The sequence below is a fragment of the Anguilla rostrata genome, chromosome 1 (genome assembly GCF_018555375.3).
Source record: "Anguilla rostrata isolate EN2019 chromosome 1, ASM1855537v3, whole genome shotgun sequence".
Lineage (NCBI taxonomy): Eukaryota > Metazoa > Chordata > Actinopteri > Anguilliformes > Anguillidae > Anguilla > Anguilla rostrata.
In genome coordinates, this window is record NC_057933.1 from 25,303,008 (window position 1) to 25,321,544 (window position 18,537).

An 18,537-nucleotide genomic window follows, 5' to 3' on the forward strand; every position below is an offset into this window, starting at 1 on the left:
GACTGACCATTCTACTAAAAAGCTAGCCTGAACAATATCAAGCTTTTTCATTTTCACTGATGCATGAAAGTGAGCATGAAATCATATCAGTCACAGTTTCTATTGACAAAAAATGTATATGCTTTCAACCTCATATAAATGGGCATATAGGTACTATTGCGTAAGCAATACAGCACATGAGGCAGCGCTGTATGGTGAATGCAGTCATGGTTACAGGGGTGTTGTTAGGCATGACGTGAAGCAGAGCGGCGACAGCCTCCTGTAGCCGTGACCGTGCTCACGATACAGCACGGCCTCGAGTGCCGTATTGCTTCTATAAAACAGTTACAACATATAGAAACAATTTAATTGGTGACACAACAGTATCCATTTTGTAATATTGTTTGTGAGTGACAGTCTATGCATGGAGTGATACTGTTTACAAACAGGCTGTTTGATTAATCATAATTGTATCAGATTTGCAATGACCGTAGGGTTTACAATCACTCAGCCAATCAGCATCCTGGATTGAAACAACCTGTTTTATAATAAAAGGATGCAGTATAGTTGCTAAAAAGTTGCTGTATTGTGTGAAAAGCAGGGACATAAAAAATCTATCTTTAAAAATAAATAAGCATGGCTACAAAAAAGATAAGGCAACAATGTGATAACTACTCCTACCATTGAAGGATTCAAACTTTAAAAACCGATGTATTTTTATGTCACTTATGAACATTTCCACATGCAATCATATCTGTCTACTGTATAACATTAATCACAAATAAAAGATACCAAGTCGTGATAGTATGTTCAAAACAATACAGCATGCCATGGCTTACCATACAGTGAGAATTCATTAAGTTAGCTCAGTTTATTTGTTTATACTTGTCAAGGGGCACACTTTTTCTAGATTGTTTGTATGCGTGACAGAAACCATGCTGGGGATGATTATCATACCCTAGGGCAGACTCTTGAAGAGATTCACTCTTCAGAGCAGAGGGGTCAAGCATTAACCCTCAAGCTCCACCTGCCTCGTGACCGATATTACGGGTTTGCGATTTTAATATTTATTTATTTTCCATTTTAAATGAGAACGCGTGTGGATATACCCCCCACAAAAATCGGGCGCTCCCACAGCCTCGGGCCAATGGGACGGGACGGGACGGGCGACGGTCGGGGCGGACAACCGGGCGGTTTTGACCGGGGAGAAAATAAAACTAAAACGAATAATTTGTAGGCGGACAAATGACCGTACAGTAAAAAAAAAAAAAAAAAACGGGTCGGAGGGCGATAAAAGCGCCGGGGCAGCTGTGCTCTTATCTGGACGGGAGGAAGAAACCGCGGCAACAAAAGAGGCCCGAGACAGCACCGCGTGATGCATGGGAAAGCCATCGGCCGGGCATTGTGGCTCCCCTTCTGCTGTGCAAATAGTTCAAACTGTTCATTCCCATCTCCCCATTCTCTCGCCGGTACATTGTTTGTGTCCTTGCATTTCATTGGGGTGGTGGGGGGGTTGGCGGGGGTGGGTGGGGGGGAGAGAAAGACTGCTCTCAGGGCCAGTGAGCAAACAGTTCAGAAAGGAGCCAACTATCTCCTGCCGTTCCCAGGAGAACTAGCATTTTTATTTCAGCTCCAAGCTGTCAGAGGATTGGAGAGTTTATGTCAGAATCCTGAATTAATTGCTTTAAGCTGGGGGCTGACTGCATTTATCACCAAATGTTCAGTAAAATGTTTCCTAGCGATTATATCCCCCCCCCCCCCCACACACCCCCCACCCAGCCACCACCACCGTCGCCACCACTACCACCGCCGCCGCCACTACCACCACCGCCGCCATACACACAATCCCCCAACACCCTCTCCAAGTCCAGTGTCGCCCAAAGTCTTCTTACTGGATACAAGCAGGGCGAATTTCCGTAAGGCAAACTGTGAGTTTGCTCGACCCCGACGTTACGGTATGAATAACGATGGGAGAGAGAGTCTACCGCAGATTTAGATTCGGGGTGGAGGGGGGGAGGGGGGGGGGCAGGGGTTGGGTGAGGGCAACCGTCAACAAACTTTCGAGGTTTCTTTTTTTATTTTTTATTGTGGCTCGCTAGCCAAGGCTGGCTGTGGACTGACAGGGCTTGCAGATGCACAATAAAACGCACATCCGTCCAAACAGTTGGTAGCCTGGGCTCTGCAAAGCTGAAAACTCCCCAAAAAAAAAACTGTCCAATAGCCCCCCAAGCCTTCTGTCTGCCATCGAATCATTTTCCCACTGCCAATGACTGTCCCCGTCGCTGTGCACATTAGCGCTCGATCGCGCGTGCTGGCACGGCCATTTTGTTACATATTTGGAAAGGAGTCGGGGAAAAAAACTGGAACGAGAGATACAAAGAAACTTTTTTTTTTCATTCGCATCCTGTTTTCAGGACTCAGACCTCTTTAAAGATTCACAGACTCTTCACATCTGCTCTGTCCTCTCGTTTGTTTTTATCGTTTTATCGTAATTTTTTTTAATGCATGCAAGCCGGGTCAAAAACATAAATAAACAAAAACACTGGCTGCATGAAAGACAAACATAAAAAGTTACTCACTTGGCTATGACTTGATAATAAGATAAATTAGAAAATGATTGTAGCTTCCAGATGTGGAGAATAAAATTGCAACATAGATTTGTAGTGCCCTTCATTGCTCCCAAATCTATATACTTTACAACAACAAAAAAATTCTTAAAACAATACCATGTCTGTGGTTTCCAATGTATTGAAAATGTTTCGACTTTAAATCCATAAAAACTGATGGGGACAATGGAGGGAAGGCCACACTGCTAGCAGTTAAATAATGCCTGGTTTTTTAGGCTCTCTTGGCCTTTTTTTAAATGACAGATAGTTCTTAACTCTTCAGCTAACAGCCCGGCTGGCCCATTAATCCCGTTTCCCGTCCGCATGTTAATAAGTAACCGCTGACAACTCGCTGAGCCGCCCCCCCACCCCCACCCCCACCCCCTCCTCCTCCTCCCTGGTGACAGGTGACCCCCCCTCGACCTGCTCTCACCTGCCTGACACCCTGCTTGGAATCCAGTTCCGCCATTGTCCTGCCAGGTCTGTGATGGGTTATCACCTAGAAGAGCGCTGCAAAACAGGGCGCGTGCTCTCCCCTCCCTCCCCCCCACAGCCCCCCCCCCCAAAAAGGGGTCACATTTTTACTTCAATTTGTAAATGGGAACCCTGCCCCTGTTTCCATTTTCTGCTCCTGTGAGTTTGAAGCACTCTAGCTATTCCAATGTTTTAAAAAAAAGCACTGTTAGCATGTGCAATGACATTTTATTGTGTTGATTCTCTCTCTCTCTCGACTCTGTCTGTTTCACTTTCTCTTCTTGCTATTTCTCTCTCTGTATCAAAAAGGGGTGTAACAGTTCTTTGCTGCAACAGTTTATTTTAATTTTTAGAATGTTTCTTAATGCCCAAATATACGTCTTAATGTTCAAATATACATATGTTGGGTTCACATCCATGCAATAGTTATTTAAAGCCAACAGTATTGGCTAACACAAAGGGCCACAGATTTTATTTTCTCTCTTCAAGCAGGTTAGTGACTGAGAATTCTCATATCATTTGCTATTAAGATTTGAATATACAACTGCATTTTACTCCTTAATGTGTTAATCATAAAATCTAAAGATATTGACCATTCACAAAGGAACATAATACAAATAAATATCCAGTCATACACAAAACCAAATTATATCTAAACCAAACAGCTATGGTCATGCAGTAAATTGCCTAAATGTACCCACAATCAACAATTCAAAATCATAACTTGCTCAAACGCAGGAAATGAAATCATTACTCATTCAAACAGCCCACAGTCTTAACTGTTGCCAAACATCTGCAGGTCAATTCTAGAATGAGTCGTGTGCTATATCCTACCTGGAGTGGAAATTGGCATTTTTGAAACATGGCCAAAATACAGCAATGGTAGGTGAGATGATGCCATTTGCTTGGATCACTAAGCCCAAACTGGTCTCACCCAACTGTCATCAACAGAATCCATCAATCTCCGTCATCATCAACCTGTCCAGTAGTATGCATCACCTAGACATCTACAGCAAACCCACCATGTTAGCTCTGGCTAATTCTCCATTTTGCATTTTTAAGTGACTCTGCCAGTGATTTGCATCGATACAGTAGGCATAACTGCTTCTTGAAATAATAGCTTCAATGTTGTCACGGTCAAGTATCCAAATTTTTTGATAGTTTAAACATGACAGATTTAATACCAAAAGAGTTCACAGTTTTATGATCAGCTCAGTGGAAAATGGAGACCACTCAAATTATTGTATTTCCGAGGGTGGACATTTTAGTAATACTAGTTGCTGCAGACGACAATTTTAGTGACACTCAAATGAGCATTTTGATGATAGTGAATATTTTTGTAATATCTATGTTAGCATACTGCTGAAGGTGATCATTGTACTGATACTAAATGATCATATTTCTGAGGCTTAGCATTTCAATAATATTTTACCTCCAGAGACACTGCAGAAAAAAGTTTTAGTATTTTCATTTTTGGATTTATTTTATTTTAATTGAATGTCCCTTGTAGTGTATGTTTCAGCATAGTGGAATATATTGTTCTTGAGACCAGAGATGTAAGTCCCCTTACGGGAGACAAAAAATCATTTTTGGGTCTTTTGAAGATAAATTATCATATTGCCAAGGAATTATATTTTACTAACATATAAGTGGCAGCATTTTTTGAGCGCTCAAATTGTAGTAATGTTTAGGCGCATAATACTGAGTGTGAACATTCTAGTAACAAACCAATAATCATATTGTTCAGTCTGTACTTCTGTTTAATTTAGATTGACACATAATTGTCTGTGATGGGTAATTTATTTTCTAGTTATAAATCACAACATTAAAACAACAAAATATAAATAAATAAATAAATAAATAAATAAATAAATAAATAAAAACAAGGGAGTACATGCACTCATTCTCTTCTAAAGGTGTTGTAACATTACATTATAAAATGTAATACAATATGTTGGGCCACGATGTACTACAATACAAACACAAAACAAAAGATTATGGACGAGGGTCAATTTTCATTGTTTTTTATTAATTTTATTTTATTTTAAAATACATAAATGGTCATCCTGATGATTCAATGTACAATTTTTCCAAATAGCGAATTGTGTGTTTTCTCGTCAATGAAAAGGCAATACTGGACAAAGTTAAGACGCACACTAAAACGCAGTGTCAAATCAACTCTGGGAGAGGTCATATGATCCATCGTAGGCGGATATACTCTGTGAGAATTTTATGTCATCATGCCACGCGCGTGCTAGCAACCTGCTTGGTCTTTTTCTTTCTGAGTTCTAAGTAAGAATCAGACGTCTTGCTACTATAAGGCTCGTAAGATATTCGTTCTTATATGTGGAAAAAGGTCATTACGTCCCCCGACTGTGTTTCCCACCCTCTCCCAACCTGATTGTTGCTGACTCGATCCCTTTTCGTGGTCTTTATGTTGTAAATCTGAAAATAAGAACACCCAATCGGGGTGTGTAAATGTGGTCAAATTACAATAGTCCAACCACTTAATCTTTGAGAAAATTAAATTACACTCAGTGCTGTGCCTTTGTAATCTATGAACAGCCATGGGAAAAATGTGCGTCTGGGGAGCAGTCTAAAGGAGGGACGTAGAGCCTTTTTGCGTCTACGAGTATTGCGTTCAATGAGACTATAGACACCATCTTCCCAGCTTTTAACGGCAGTTAAACCGAGCATCCGTCTATGTATAATGAACGCCGCGGCCATTTATATGGGATTAAATTGAGGATTAATTTAATTCTACCCCCGGATTCGGAATTCATTATAGCCCCGATGGTGATTTCAACAAGAAGGGAATTTAATTTGATGCCTGGTAAAGGGACAGAGGAGGGAGGGAGGGAGGAGGGGTGAGGGGCAGGCAGGGTTATGTTCTTTTTTCCTCCTGTTTTTCATTAACCCTCGTCCCTTTCTAAACTGTTCAGTAGTTCTTATTAAATTGAGAGCAAAAACTCAGTTATGTGAATGATACACAGTTACATAGAGACGTTTTTCAGTGGTCTAGCTTTTTTAAATTAACAATTAATAAACCAGGACTCAATATAGAACTCTGTATGTATCGATGCTGTGCACAGTATGTTAAAACTATTTTTAGATGACAATTAATAAATGTGTGCGTGTGTGGGGGGGAGGAGGAGGGGGCGGTGGTGTCAGGAGTGTCAATTTGAAGTCGAGGAGGGCCGAAGCGAAGAATGTTTCTTTTCAATCTGCAGTCAGTTTAGGCCTTAGAAACACGGTTTGTGGACTCCAACTTATCGGTGACTTATACGAGCCATGTAAATAATAATAATAATAATAATAATAATAATAATAATAATAATAATAATAATAATAATAAACACTCAGATACTGCTCCAGAACTGGAGTCTGATATGTAGGCTATAGCATACAAGGAATACAAGGGGAATCCATAAAATGCTTTTTGTCCATTAAACCGCCGAAAGTACCAGAAGAAAACGTAGCCTACGATCCACGATCGTACCAGAGAAATCGCGACACAGTGCGCTCTCTGGGTCATGCATGTTGTAATCGTGTTATCTTCGTATATTTAGCACAAAAAAATGGTTAAATTGTGTCGTAGCTGTAAGAGGAAGACGCCACTAACAGTTTAGGCGAATAATAGCCTACTCGAATTGCTTGACGGTGCCCGGTGTAGCAAATTTTCTGTTATGGTTTATGTAGACTATTTCATTGTACGGAGACAAATATTTAGACTCCCACAATCATGTTATTTTAATTAAAGTCATTCATTCGAAAACGTCTAATTCTATGAATTAACATAGTAAGTTGTTTCAAGAAATATTCCTGCCCCCATGACTTGTGAGCTACACTAGGATCAATCCCGTGTAAACTGGCAGTCGGGTTTCCAGTTAATGTTGTAGAGTCATCCTCCTCAAATGCAGCGAAACCAGATTTTTCATTGATGCATTCGGAGAACACTTGACATCAAGAATGCTTTTTATTTTATTATTGTTTTTAAAAATTGTGATCCGAAAACTGTGACGAGATGCAACCATGCGCAGGCAAATGTCCAGTGTTAATTCAACTCTAACAGAGTATAAGTTCAATAGGGACCATATGCACTCTGTAGGAGTTGATTTAACACTGAACATTTTACTGTACACTATACTAAACTAATATTTGAAGGCTATTAATTTGAATCAATAAACATTAATTTTATTTAATTAAATGCAAACAGTTACTCAAAATGTTGTTGTAAGGCTGATCTGGTAGCCGGAACGCCATGTCTTACAAATAGCATCGGCTGTTAGGGCGTGGTTGATTGTAGCGAATCAGTAGCTGGAGTTGCACCATAAGGAGCACGAACTGCGCTTGCTACTTTTTTCTGCTGAAATGTGTTCACACAATACACAGTATGAAAGCCCGTTTATTCTTCATTTCAATAATGTCTGATGGTATGTAGGCTACTAAAGTAGGCCTGTTTGCAAACAGCAAGTTCACTTCATGTACAAAACACGTGTAGGCAGCACACAGGGGCCCCTTACATGGTCAACAGTTGAGTGGCTTTTAAATATTATCCATATAATTTTGAAACAAATGTCTGTTGTCTCAGTTTTAATTGATATACTCTATTACACGTTAGTTAATTAGTTAGTTAACAATGCATCTAATTTGTTTAAAATATAGAAGTGTTTCTTTATTTATTCCAACAAATCCAATTTCACGGCAACTTTTATAATATTAGATGTAAACTATCATCACGCTGGTTGGCATTGTAAAATGAGAAAAACAAACAGCAGTTTGGTAGCTCTGCATTGAAATTTTGGTAAACACTATGACGCGCACTAAGCATGCTCGTGAGCGCGCGTAACTCGGCAACCCAGCCCTCCGACACTTTTCCCCGAATGCTGACACCAGCAGCCCATCAAGGAACGCTCAAAATTATACAGCCAAAGTTGTTGTTTTCCAAATTAAGTTTTGAATGGTGAGTCAGAAAAGTTAATCCCAATCAGACATTATTACACCTGGCTTCATTAAATAAAAATGAGCTCATCAGTATTCGCTCTCATTTTTATGTCTCGGTAAAGGCGCTACAATGTGATGCATCCCACCAGTCCTTGGTGAAGGTTGAAATTAGCTATACATTTTTTATGTGTTCTGTATGCTAGTTGCGTAACGGAGGTCAGATTCAAATATATCATGGTGAGAAAGTACAATACTGGCAAAGCCACGACTAAAATGTACAGAATGTGTAGCATATACACATTAGGCCAACCGAAATTACAGAGTATATTTTATACACAGAGTAAAGTGTTAAATGTTATATCTACTCTTACAGAGTACATATGGTCCCTATTGAAATTGGAGTTACATGAACACTGGACATTTTACTGTGTATACACGGAGAGTGATGTTCAAGTTTTATCTAAACATATGGAAGCATCCATAAAAACAAACACCTTCAATACATTATGAAGATATAATACAAAATGTAATATTAAATATATTGGTAGCTGGTATAAAAGATACAACTTGACATCAAAAGATACAATTTGATATCAAAGGTTGGACATGTCTGTCATTGTAACTGATAGTAATTGTATTTTATTTCATTTAATATAAGGAAGCCACATATTCAGTGAATGCAATTCAATTAGGTTTTATCCAACAAAGTTTTTTTTAACTAAAATTATATTGTTATCACAAATTTCCAATATGTCAGATTAATTCATTAGAGGCCTATAGTTAATTTCTGTCCAGATGTTAACTATATAATGAATTAAGTGGCCTTTTAACATTATTCATTTCCATTAAGGAACTTAACCTGGAATTAAATGGAAATGACATGTCTTTAGCTGTTGATCTGGTGTCTGACACTGGTGCAGCAGAATGTTTGTGTAAATTGGTTGTGGGACAGATGAATTGCCATTCAATGTTTTTTTATAGGGTCCTTTGAGTTTTAATGACTCTGCTACGCCCTCCCATTACTGGGCAGGTCTGAGTCTTCATTTTGTGTGTGTGTGTGTGTGTGTGTGTGTGTGTGTGTGCGTGCGTGCGTGCATGTGTGTGTGTGAGTGTGTGCGTGCATGCATGCATGCGTGTGTGTGGGTGGGTGTTTGTATCTGTGCGTGTCAGAAATGTATCTGAAGACCTACTTTACTTTTCAGGTCAACAGATGTAACAAAACTGACCAAGTGAAATGACCATGGCTGAGTAAGACCTACTTTGGTGCATTAACCAGCACATCATTTTATGGCTGTTGGCCATAGGAAAAGCATGGTTTCGTACTGCAACAACAAATCAACCCTGTGTTTAATTCAGGAAAGCCATTTTCTCATTAAAATGTTCAAATAAGATATAAAAAAACAGCAGGCATGAATGCACATGTAACTTTTCCATTTGAAGCAAGGTAATGCTTCGGCTTCTATCTTGGACTTCTGCAATCTAGATTTAATACAGCGTCTTGCTGCATGGTTGGTCTCACATGTATTGTCATTTTCAGTGCCTCCAACACTCTCAGGTCTTCCTGGTGAAAATAATCCACCCCATCTCTATGGCTCCTATAATGGCTGAGCGGCAGTGCTCTCCACCAGAGGCAATACTGATTTTTATCATTCATGTTTCTATCTATGCTGCATCAATCCTACTGTTCTTCATCTTAACAGCAAATGAATACTGCTCCTGTTCTCTTTTCAAGCGTACAATTTTCAATTTTTCCAACAATTTGGGGGATTAACTACGCTTGCAAAGAAAGAAAGTAACGCTTGCATTGAACCGTGGGGTCAGATTAACGCTGAAGGAAGTGTTTTAACATTAAACGAATCTTTATTGTGTCCCGGACACAGAATTTCAACATCCGTGGCGCTCTTGCTCCAGACGAAGAAAGATCCCCACATACTGCATCCAGGTTTTCCAGCTGTGGGAATCCAGCAGCTGAGAGCCTCTCAGCACCTACGGAATGACCGCAAGTTTCTTTTTTTTTTTTTTTTTGGTGACCCTGACACCTCCAGTCCCTCCCTGCCAGTCAATGGGCATTGTTGACTCGCGGTATTCCGACGGTGACCTGTCCCGGGAGTGTAAACGCCGGTGCGCGGCCCTGTCTGTGAAAGGAATTCTGGGCCAGGAATTTCGCACCGTGCTGCCAGAGAGTCTGGACACATCGTAAGCTTCGGCCCGCATTCTTGCCCCCCCGCCCGCCCGCCCGCCCCTCCCTCTCTACCTCACCGATTCCTTCGCTCTCACGTTAACGGCCAGCATCCCCCTCCCACAATGCTGTTACAGAAAACACGTTGGCCGCACATGGTCACACTGTTTCTCCTTACTAGTGTAAACAGGAACAAACAGAGCAACTGTTTCTATACTATCTATTATATTCACTATATAATTTGTCCCCACTATATACAGTGGGGGCAAAATGACACAAGGACACTACCAAGCCCGTTTCCTTCATCATTTATCAAGGAATAATGCTATTATGATACTCTATTTAAACTTCTTATTCAACAATACATTACTGAGAACAGGGGGGCTTATTATGATGGCATTCCCAACACAGTCATCCAATCGAACATTTGAGGGAGCAGTTGAAGAAGGAAAAATACCAAACACCAAGTAACAGATCAACAGATCATCTATGGGAAGACTTGAGAAAGTGCTGGGATGAAATGGAAGATGAGGTGTTGCATAAACTGGTGGAATTAATGCCAAGCAGTGAAGACGGTACTCAAGGTGAAAGACGGACACACCAAGTACTAACCATTTTTAACCTTCAATAAATACCTACACATGTGTTTGCCTTATATTATTAAAAAAACAATGTATTCTTAAATAAGAGGTACAAACAGAGAACAATAATTTTGTTAGTCCTTGATAAATAATGACTACTCTTTTGGCCTGATGCGGCTGGTCTCAGTGCAGTGGTGTAATGGAGCTGTTGGCCGTGGGTAATGCTGAAGACCTGTGTGCGGAGTTGAGCATTGGTGTTACAGACAACAGGAGCCCTCTAATCCCTCAGATCCTTATCGGCGCAGGTAGAACTCTTCCCTGATAACCTGCCTGTTTTTCCCTGCTATCGGATTGCAGCGGGATCAGATTACACGCACGGTCTGTCCACATTAAACGGGGGCAGGGACTGACCAGGGTCTCGGGGAATACTCCATGACAAGACCCCCTCCCCCCCCCCACCCACCCACCAGCACCAACACAATCAGTAGGGAAACGTTCTATATGGTCTGCACACTGTGTTTTGATCGTGTATTGTTTTGGGGTACTTGTTATACTACAAACAAGCTTTTCAGAACAAGAGGGACAGGACAGTAAAAACATATATATTCTCAAGCATATTCATAGTCAAATAAATCTCTCGTCGGAGCGTGATCTTGTTCATGTCGCATAGATTGCAGTGTGGTTCCATTTTTATATAACCTTCCAGCTTTTTATTTGCAATTTCAGGTAAAGATTGAGAGAGGTTGCCCACCCAAAGCTGAACTATGGTATGCTCACTTAAATGCACATTTGAGTGTGGGAATAACGTATATGTGTAAACACTTTCCATTGCATCACCCTACAGCCAAAGCTGTAGGACATGAAATCATGACAAGTGCCAGCATCTACCTTGATCGAGACAACTTCCTGGACTTCGTCTCCCATCCAAGGCTAATATCTTCCCAAACAAATCACATAACTTCTGATTTATTTTGTGATGTTTTTGCATCGACTGCTTTTTCTTTTAGGTTATACCAACTGAGAAGCACTATAAAATGCATCCTAGAAATTACTCCGTTAAATTCCCTTAGAAACAATATATCAAACGCATTTTTCATGAATCCTGTAGTATTTTGATACATGAGCAAAAGTGCTCATTGCTTTCTACCTTTCATAGTTATTTCCACAGTACTTTAGGCAACAGCACCAACCTTGCAGACTCTGCCCATGTATTGCGACTAGTGAGCGGAGCTGACACGAATGAAATAAAAAGATAACTAGTCATATAAGTCGCCTTCATTTTGTAATTCACACTTTCTGTTTAACGGTGCTCTGGATATGAAAATCCGCTTGAAATGAAAGAAAGAAGCCAAACAGCCAAGTCTGAGCTCTAGAGTAGAAAAAGGTATATTGTCAATCGAGGGGGTTGGATTAGATTATCTGCAGTAATTACATGTGAATAATGATATGTTACTGTTTTATTTATAACATTGAATTATGCTGTATGCTGAGACTTGTTGATGTTTAAAAAAGTAAAGGGGGGCCAAAGCGGGGACCCACCGTTTCCAGTATGTTGTTTTACACCCAATATCAACACGGATATCTGAATTCAGAAACAGTACATAATATTTAATGTAATACCATTTTTAAATATTTCGAAAGAACAACTAAAATTTTTTTTTTTTTCTCAGGGAATATAATCATCAGTGGAAAATAATGCAGTTCAAACTACTGTCTACCGCACATGCCACATTCAGTGTGCAGCCGATCTGTGACATCAGTGCAAAACCGTTAAGAATACACATTCGGAAAGACTAAGATCTCCTGCATCCAGAACTCAGTGGATCTTGCAGGTTGGTGGCCCTGCTGCTGTCAAGGTTGATTCAAAATCCTAGGATTTCTACTGCAACTAAAAACTCTCAAATGACATTAAACAAGGCCAGGAGTTCCACAGCAGTATAACACTCGGATTTTGAATAGCGAAGGCACAAGGGATTTAAAATTCCTACAACTATGCAGGGATTAATATTGTAATCCAGTGAGAGACATCCACACATAATGTCACAATACAAATCATATTTACGAAAAAGAAGATGCTCATGTCAAGTTACGTAAGTGGGTTCAGAAGCCAGTACTGAACATGCAAGCATAAGATACAGAATGTGATGTCACACCCTAAAGTCTAAAAAGAGAATATGAATTAAGTCGGTTAGAAATGTACCTACAATACATACAGTCTTGAATTGTCCAGTGATTTGTTTCAAATGCACTTCAAGAACATGGATTTGATAGGGTATATCTACAGTTTTTAAAATAAAATAAAAGCTTCATGATATTTGAATTGCATATATGTCCTTAACTTTAGGACCGGTTATCACATAAGAGGAGCATTACATAGCCTATTCCTTATAGAAGAAAATAAAATGTTCCCAATGCTTTAAGGAATCCAGTTTTTTATTACACGTAGAATATCAATAGGTTTGCAAGATCAATTAATCAAATATACCATAGGCTGTAGTCAATAGGACGTGAGGTAAAGATAGGTTGTTGTTGTTGTTGTTGTTTTTGTTTGTTTGTTTCTAAAAACAGAATTTGTTCTTTCCTTGCCTTTCTTATAGGTTACTAAATTCGATACTTAAAGGCAACGCCTACAGCAACAGTATGAATGAATCTGGAACTGCATAAATGAAATTACCAACCAGAATATGTGTCTGTGAAGTTTAATTGTCGGTTCAGTGATAACACGAGTATTAGATATTTGACTCCTTACAATACATTTAAAAATGTCAGTAGCCTAATGCCGATTTAAACCGACTTCCCGTCAAATTACCTTATGTCTTCCATTCCGTTGAAAATGCTCGCCCGCTGCTGACATATCCTAATTAGAATTCTCTTTGTTTTTTACATAGAACTTAAAAATGGTGATTCTTAAAAAGCTTCACGAATGCATCGCAATGTCACAGGAAAATGACAACTTGAAAAATTACAGTGATCTCATTAAAATTCCAGCAAACTATAAATTATATGTAAAGTATGATGCTACTACTACTGCTATTATTATTATTAGTATTATTAGTATTATTATTACTATTAGCAAAAAGTTTTTAAAGTGCATTGTAGGCTACCACAGTGATTACCATTTTTGAGCCCAATGAATCCCCATAAATATTTCCAAATTAAACACATATGCCTAAAAAAATGACAACGGAATCATAATTGTGGTCATGGTCATAGAGCCCATGACTATCAATCATAGGCCTGCAAAGTTTATAGTTACCCGCACGAATGATGGGTGAGTCAACGCGTTTTGTTTAATTCCGCTCATTGACTTCAGGTCATTGACCTGACTTCCAAAAGCTGAAGTAGAAAAACATATGGCACTATTCCTCTCTTTGTCATTTTATCACAGGGATATTTTCAACGTGTGGTTTAAGTACATGTATTTACTGTCAACAAGCGATTTTATTAAATATATCGGCCTAGGCTATGATGTATGATGTCACATTGGGAGATGTAGGACTGTGTAGCGATGACGAACACAACATTATAATAATCATAAACTTACAAATATTAATAAAATCAAAAATCATTCGTAGTGGAAATTGTATGTAGCAAGGGTTTTTAAGGAAGGTCTACCAACATTCGGCATTACAAATGTAGGCCTATTTAGCCTACTTGGCATGGTCCGTTCACTTTTAAATAAACCTGCGCCTTTTTGTGACAGAGTAGGCAGTTTGAAAATAGTTTAAAAACAATACTAGTTGTCGGCAAATAGTTTTATTTTTTTAATGTGCCGAAATGATCAAACCCTGACTTTTTGCTTTCGAAAAATTTAAGTGGTGGAAACTGTGATAGGAACGGGACTGAAGCAAATGCGTGCTTTGACGAGAAAACTGACCGCTGAAAACCCCACGAACGGCTTTGAATTTTGACTTCGTTGTCCTTTAATATACTGTGGGATACCACTTGCCCGTTCAAAGATATAGGATTAGGAGTATCCCGAATGAAAGAGGAGCTAAGTCGGGATAGTGTGAACCGTCCCACCCCTGCAATAGGCTAAAGCAGTATTACAGCTTGTAAGGCTGGTATCCAGCGATCACCCAGGAGACCGTTCTACTTGGGTGTTCCGGGTCCTGGAAGTTTTACCAAAAACTGGGGAATGGCTGGGTAGTAGGCCAGCAGGAGCCTTTTACAATAGACAAGCCTATCATAATGTGCACGGGGTGTAGCAGAAGACAAAACATTACAAAAAGATGGATAATTCACGAACTACGCGGCCAATCAAATATTATTAAAGGAAATGGAAAAGGACATCGAGATAAAAAAGAGGAAATTGTAAACTAAATTGGGTAAAAGCAATTGATTAAGAGGGGTTATTTCTGATGATTCTTCTCTGTTTAAAGATCTTTCCTACTCATAATTTACCCCCCGCGTTGGACGAATTTCAACCTAGGCCCATTCCCCTCCTGAGTTTATGGAAGGCTATAGCCTACTCCCTCTCTAAAAACTAGATCACGCAAACGCAAAAAAGAAGTCTGACCTTATTCCTTGAGAAATATGCAAATTAGATGACTGGTAAGAAATGTAATTAAATCGGGTTACCAAAGTAAAAGGATCAACAAGCTGCCTTATGGACCATCGCCGATCTTGTTGCTATAACAACAGCAAACGGGTTGCTTGTGATGTGCTACCACAGCCTTTCGTGAAGGCATTTCCCTCTCTGGTGACATTTGGAACCCTTTTAGTGTCTGGGTATGAGTGTGAAATCTCCTGTGCTCAAAATGTATGTTCTTTCCTTTTCAAAAATCTGCAGATATAGGTCAATGTATTTTAATTTTCCAAGAGGCGGAGCTAGTAAGATTATTTCTGTTCTTTGTTTTCCAAGTAGGCATACTTGGCAGTAATTAAGCCCAGAGGAAAGTGATAGGCCTACTTGAATAACCATACGTGACTGTGTGCTCGGATGAAGAATAGCCTATTGCAGGGAGGGTATAAATGCCACAGTCATTAAGGCTATAAAAAGAAGGCTATTATTGAGAGTTAAAATAACCACTTAAATAAAAAAAATAACCTCGCATATAGAACGGCGGTAAAACATTAAATTCATTGCAATACGTTTGCCAGGTCTTTGTGATCATTTCTTGAGCAAAGAAGTTCGGCAACAGGGAGCCGGTTACCTTTGAACCTAAATATCGAAAGGCCATTCCAGTTTAATTCCACACTGAAGTGGGTTTGGCTGAGGTTATCCACCCTATCAAAGGGTCAGGAATGAGGTACGTGGGTATACACTCGTTTAATGACGAGTAATGTACAAATCCGCGGACATGCATTACTCCTGGAAAGGGAGAAAATGCATTATTTAAAAACGATTAGCCTTTGGGGTTGTCCTGCACAGATTGCATCATCCACGTATAATAGACTATATTTACAATAAGCAAGGGGGTTATCACCTAAAACTGATAATAATAATAATAATAATAATAATAATAATAATAATAATATCTGACACTATTATTATTATTATTATTATTATTATTAGTCTAGTAGTAGTAATGGTAGCAATATTAGTATTGCTGTTGGTGGATGTGGTGGAGACAATAATAATAATAATAATACATATGATTCTAATCTGGGCGTATCCTTTTTATTGTAATATCTTCTTTTTGAAGTAATTTTCAAATGTAGGCTAAGCCTTCTTTGCAGGTGCATTATGCTTGCAGTCTTACAATTAGAACATTTATGGATTATCTCCTATATTTTTATGGGGTAATATTTTTTTAAGGTTTTATTCAAAATTTTAATGCGCGTGCATAGTTTCACTGAATTCAATGGGTTCTAAAAGACAACTGACGCTAAAGACTGATGGTGCTCATTTTTATGGTTTCATTTCATCATTTCGTTTTTTTAAAGAGCATGCATTTGATACACTTACACAACTTGAGATGTACACGGAGAAGCGGATTCAATTTATAACTGAAGCTAAAATTTTATTTTTTTTTTTTTTTTTTTTTTACCACGAGGGTAAAGCGTTGATCTAACTCTTCTTGGGCGTGATAAAATGAATAAAACCAAGGCTTCCTTTATTTCTACATGCTCAAATCATAATAGACTGAAGACGGAAAGTCATAAATTAGAGCTGCCTCTGTTCGGCTAGAGTAGGCTACAACCAGCAAAAAATCACTGAGCGCAGTTTTTTTTTTTGGCTGCGGTATTGTAAATAACTAGTCTAACCTTTTTTTTTTTAAAACAGCAACATATCTTTCAATTATCTAATAGGACCAGTGTTTACCTTAAGTAACGAGAGCAAATTAGCCAAGGCAAGTGGGAAGTGGAACGATAATTTTTTATTGACATTTGAATCAGCCGCATTTTACCTTTATAACGAAAGGAAAACGACTTAAAGTAGGCTACGCTGGAGTAACCAGCCTGCATTCGGTGGACAACATCAAGACTGTCAATCAGCTGGGGTGGCTCACATGCATCTTGAAGGATCTGGAACCAAGAAACCACCTGCTACCATTAAAACTCCCAAATAACTTCATTTAACTTTAAATGTCTTATGACGTCCAATAAGGCCTGCATGGGGACTGTTATCCCGTGTTCTGGATTTGGACAGAAAGCCAAAATTTGCATAGCCTACACCACGAAAATGTAATTTACCATAGGCCTCTGTTACTTTCTCTTCCCGAAAATTTGGACATTACCAGCAGTATATATCAATAAAATTGGATGTAGCCTACCTGATGAAGTTGTTGCCGCTGTTTAGCCAAAGCGGCGGAGCCCAGTTTTAGAGCCTCGCCGGCAAGCCTACTGCACAAGGCTGGAGGTATCACGGCATTTATTTGAGCTCAAACTCTGCCACTGTTGACTTTAGCACAAAGCAAAGATTTCACTGCCCCGCTAGTTTAAAAAATGATTATTTTACCAAGATATCGATCAGTGTGCTATAAAAATTCAGCTTAGCACTATGTCTAAAATGAACAGAGCGAAATTTAATATCTGTGTAAATTTACTGATATATGACATCTTGCTATTCAAAGTTTACTCTCCTGGAATTTGGTTGTACATGTACACATCCTGTATGTATTTATATTGTCCTTTCATTGTTTACTAGCTTTGTTTATTCGCAGATCACCAGTGTTTAAAAGATGATATGTGGAGAGGAAAGGGAGGCAGCCTATACACTTTGCACGCCCGGAGAGGGAGCGTACGTTGGACAAGGGGACAGAAATGGTTTAGTTGAGTAAAACTGGAACTGCAGTACGGGCTCGCGACCCACCAGATGACTGTGTGAGAAAGAACACCACGGGGTTTTATTCTTTCGGCCGGTCGCAGTGGCATCCCGTTGTTTTGATTTATTCGATGGAGAACTGTTTTATCAGTTAAAATCAGTGGAGAGGGAGACACTAAGTAGTTTAAAAGTATCCCCCTGACAATGGCTGAGTGATAGAATATAGCAGGTTAGAGCATCACGTTCGGCCCCCATTGTTCCTAAAGCTGGCCCATTTTCCACATCTATTCTCCGACGCCCCAGGAGGCTTTTATGTGATAATGAAACAAATTTCATCCTTACAGCGCAACTTGTGTGTCCTCCCGCAGGGGGGAACACTGAGAAAGAAAGAGTGAAAGAGAGGAGCGAGATTGCTTCAAAGGCCTTCCAGTGTCGAAACACTGTGATATGGACTCTGAATGTTCACGTTTATGGCAGTCTGTTTCGTAGTTTGGAAACAGTAAATAGTATAACTGAGCGTAGTTCAAAACAATAATAATAATAGGCTAATAATAATAATAGGAA

At 39.3% G+C, this 18,537-nt stretch overlaps 1 long non-coding RNA gene across 1 annotated transcript in view; it reads right to left on the bottom strand.

Annotated features, from left to right (window-relative positions):
- LOC135252903 (uncharacterized) overlaps positions 1-18,427 on the bottom strand; it is a 39,955-nt gene extending 21,528 nt beyond the window's left edge. Inside the window, exon 1 of the long non-coding RNA XR_010329492.1 lies at positions 17,483-18,427. This is a non-coding gene — a long non-coding RNA (uncharacterized LOC135252903). The remainder of the gene's footprint in view (positions 1-17,482) is intronic.
- Positions 18,428-18,537: the final 110 nt, after the last annotated feature.